General features: G+C 28.7%; 1 long non-coding RNA gene across 1 annotated transcript in view; it reads right to left on the bottom strand.

The window, feature by feature from the left end:
• Positions 1-2,716: 2,716 nt before the first annotated feature.
• The window catches only part of LOC139425331 (uncharacterized), a 24,614-nt gene continuing 23,490 nt past the window's right edge, over positions 2,717-3,840 (bottom strand). Inside the window, exon 4 of the long non-coding RNA XR_011636526.1 lies at positions 2,717-3,644. This is a non-coding gene — a long non-coding RNA (uncharacterized lncRNA). The remainder of the gene's footprint in view (positions 3,645-3,840) is intronic.

Genomic DNA, 3,840 nt, shown 5'->3' with positions numbered 1-3,840 from the left:
TTTTAAAAAAAATTCAAGGACTTTTCAATGACTTTCAAGGGCCTAAAATCAAATTCTTCAAGGACCTATTCAGTATTATTATTATATGCTAAAGTACATGTCAACCAGATTTTACATTTACGTAGAAGCAGAAATTTTATATTTTTAAATCACAATGCTTATTTGACAACAAGAATTTTTTTAAATTTAATTTATCAGCTAATAATACAAATGGTTGATAGTGACATTGCTGTTTCAAATGACTTAGAAAAATTCCAATTGACAAAAAAAAAGAAGAAAAAAACTCCAATTGACATAGAGCCAACATTTGAAATCTAGCGTCAGTGAAACCTTTCATGAAAAATTTAATGAAGTGAATTAGAATTAATGAAACTGAATGAATGTATAATGCATATTATACATTCAACAAACAAGCATACTGATTAATTGATAAAGTTTGTGCAATTGCACAATTATTAAAATATAAATTATTTTTTTCAATAAGTTAAACCAAATTGTAGGTTACAGGAAATGTATAGAATTAGATAAATTATCAATTTAACATATTTGTTTCAATTTTAATATCAAATTTTCTATTTTGTTACTTTAGAATATCAGTAATGTATTTTGAACATAATAAAATCTATTGTAGAACAATATTTTACAGATAACTAACGAAGACTTACCAAGCCTTATTTTCTTTAAAATATATCCATAAAATGTGAAGCGTGATTTTTAAAATTTTGTGAATATGCATAATTTTCACTAAGCGTAATTTTTAAATCGCATTTATACGAATCTAGATAAACTATACGTAAATCAAAATTCCATAAAGGTGAAGTAAAGTAAGTCTCCAAGATTGCGTAAATCGCGTAACACAATGTGTGATTTGTAAATTGAAATTGAATAGCGGTGTATGTTTCTTAAATCGGAATATTATGAATAGCAAATGATACAAAACTCACAAACTAACTAGACATAAACCACAATATGAGATACATAAATCACTTTAATGTGAATTCTGTCGCATGATTAGCTAATAGTTTTCATGTGAATAGTGATCATTATGATGCAATTTGTGATTCGAAAGGTGCTTAATATAGAACAGCTATGTGTGATTCTTAAATAATTTTGATGAGGATTGTGAGTGGTGATTCTTAAATCTCTCTTTTGTGAATCGCAATGCGTGATTTGGAAACTACTACAATGAGAATTGTGAAGCATGATTCTGAAATTATTTAAATACGTTATATGATTCTTAATTGAAATCATGATGTATGATTGATAAATCACTTAATGTGAATCATGATGTGTGATTTATAAAATACCTTAATATGAATTCTGATGAGTAATTTGCAAATCACTTTAAAGTAATATTCAATGTGTGATTCATTAATCACTTTCAGTTAAACCGCAACTCGTGGAACATTTTATATGAATTTCGATCCGTAAATCAAGAATCAGTTTAATGTGAATCGCAATGTTTATTTATAACCAATGAAACCTGTAGAACTAAATTTTATTTATTAGCAGTAAAAACTAGATGTTGTAAAAATTTGATTATGAATGAAAGAAAAATTCATTATTCTTCGTGCATACATTAAAAGAACAAATAGAATATTAACCTGTCGTAATAATGGAGTTAACAACATATTTCTAAATCAATAAAACATCATTCGAAAACTATGACTGAAATTTGCTAGAAATTTTAGCTTTCAAAACATCAGAGTCTGAAAAATCTAGGAGAGAAAAGTTTTGCACCTTCTTTACCACCTTTTCACTTCAAGCATTAAAAATTGCATCAATCAGAATTTCTATAATTTTCCTTTGAATTTATTTATTGTTTTTCTACTACTTTATTGCAAAAAAAATTAGTAGTATTTTTATTCCTAAAAAATTTAGGGCCCCATATATATATATATATATATATATANTATATATATATATTCCTTTTTTTCCTTTCTTTTATTCTATGTATTTTGTCTTTGTTTTGAAATCTTGAGTTCATAAATTGTTATATCGTTGAACAAATACAGATTGAATAAACAACAGTTCTTTGTCTAGAGCGAAACTCAAAGTGATGTAAAATTTAACATTCAATGAACCTAAAATATTTGTGTTAAGGAAAGTTTAATCGAAATCAAAACTACAAGGCATTTTTGAATTTTCAAAGGTATTGAAAAGCCAAATGTGTTCTGTAGAACTAAACAGAATAATAAAAACTTACCCCACTCATTCAGCCTAGAGAGAGAGAGAGAGAGGTCTAGAGAGAGAGAGGATGAACTGTTGAAGTAGGGCACTGAACCGGTATTCTTTCTGCTTTGTTTACATCACGTGCTTCTCTTCTTTATTTCTCTCATAAGGTGATTGTTTTAATAATTTATAAGGATGGAATTTTCTGAACTGATTTGCATGCAGCTATTATTTTTTTAAAATTTATATTACTATAAGATTCTATGTAAAATCTTAATTATGAGTTGATACTATAACAGCTTTATTGTTTTTACTAGGATGAAATCGATTTGCACTTGTTTGTTGTTGTTGAAGTTTTCATTTTCTACAAACAGGCTATTTTCAGGTAGTGACAACAAAGAAAAAAAAATGCGTCGGAAATTTGTAACATTTTGTCATAAGGTACGAAGAAAGAAAAAAAAACATAACAATCACGCTTAATATTTAAAAAAAAAAAAATTACTAAAATTGCTATAAATTTTGATGAAAATATGGGAAGATGTGATTCATAATAAACATAATGCGAATCTATGCCAGTTCTTAATAATAGCAAAGAAAACTCTTCTCGAATCAATCTTTCACAAAAGTGAGTGAAGGAAATAAACCTTCTTTTAACTATTCCATAATAGAGGAAAGTTGAGAGAGGTAAATTGAATTTTGTTTTGCATGAGAAAATATTCCAATAAGAAACATCATTGGGAATCGAGAAAAGGTATCGCTTCTTAAGAGATTTCATGGGTTTAAAAATTAATATATATTTATTTCAACTTTATGAGATAGTCTTAACATTTTCAAATTCATTTTTCCTTCGAAAAACTATGACCGATATTCTGGTTAAATCATATTATTCACCTTTTTAGCCTATTTGAAGACTCTAATAATGGTACTGTTTATTAAAAAAATTGTCACACTGTTGGTGAGTGGAAAATTATTTTTCAAATATGCTTTACAGTTGCTAGGCAATTTAGAATTCAATTCTGCGTGCAAAGTTTTTCCCCTTCATCCGTAGATTCGTGTCTAAAGTGAGTGTTCTGTCGAGATAACCGTGAGAGTATCACATTCTGATAGAAGTTACCTCTACAGTAAAACCAATCAAGTCTATCAAAGATCTGTCTATCTTGTATGACAAACGGTGGAAGCATTCCTTTTGTAAGCATAAAAGGAAGAAAATTAGAGAATATAAAGTTTCTTTTGTGCTAAGGGAAGTTCTTTAGAAGTAAAAAATAGTGCGTGGAGTCCCTCCGCGTGGAAGAAGTTAAACTTTGCAACCTGCAACGTTAATTGTAGAAGAATCAGCAGTCGTAGAAGGATCACTAGTTCTATTCAACGACTCTTTTTCCTGCTCCGCTCGCTTCCGTGCTCTGTGATCACGGTAATATTGTGCATTTTTCCCTCCTGGATCTCTTGAACCAGTGCTTGTGGTTCGTCTCGCCCTGGAAAATGTATTTGCATTAATAATGTATGTGAATGAGTCATAATGTAATTTCAGAAGAGAAAACCTAACAATCAATTGATATTCACAAGAGACGTACCTTGACATAACCTTAAATCCGTCGCATTGTCCGTGGGATTGTTTTCACTCATTTTTTACAATTGTTATCCACTAAATTTGAAAATAAAAAATACTAC

Source organism: Parasteatoda tepidariorum, chromosome 4 (genome assembly GCF_043381705.1).
Source record: "Parasteatoda tepidariorum isolate YZ-2023 chromosome 4, CAS_Ptep_4.0, whole genome shotgun sequence".
Lineage (NCBI taxonomy): Eukaryota > Metazoa > Arthropoda > Arachnida > Araneae > Theridiidae > Parasteatoda > Parasteatoda tepidariorum.
This window is presented reverse-complemented; position numbering and strand designations above follow the sequence as displayed.